Source organism: Morus notabilis, unplaced genomic scaffold (genome assembly GCF_000414095.1).
Source record: "Morus notabilis unplaced genomic scaffold, ASM41409v2 Scaffold159, whole genome shotgun sequence".
Lineage (NCBI taxonomy): Eukaryota > Viridiplantae > Streptophyta > Magnoliopsida > Rosales > Moraceae > Morus > Morus notabilis.
In genome coordinates this window covers 314,627-315,138 of record NW_010366170.1, presented here as the reverse complement: position 1 = coordinate 315,138, position 512 = coordinate 314,627, and positions in this window count along the sequence as shown.

Below are 512 nucleotides of genomic sequence, written 5' to 3'. Positions count from 1 at the left end.
TTTATAATTTATTTATTTAATATTCTATAATTATATCTTATAATATAATATATAATAATATTAAAATATAATATAATATGATATTATATCATATAATATAATATAATCGTACGATGATATGATATAATATAATACAGTTGTAACATTATAACAAATAATATCGTGATTCATTATATCTTATAATATAATATATAATAATATTAAAATATAATATAATATGATATTATATCATATAATATAATATAATCGTACGATGATATGATATAATATAATACAGTTGTAACATTATAACAAATAATATCGTGATTCTATTAATAATACCAATATTATTATTTTACTATATAATACGATCTTACTAATTATATTATATTGTATTAATATAATTATGTTTATTATATTAATAAAAATATTATAATTTATATAATTAAATATTATTATAATCTTATAATTCTAATATTATTATCTATTATAATATATTACACATGTTATGACAACTATTAATTATAATATAT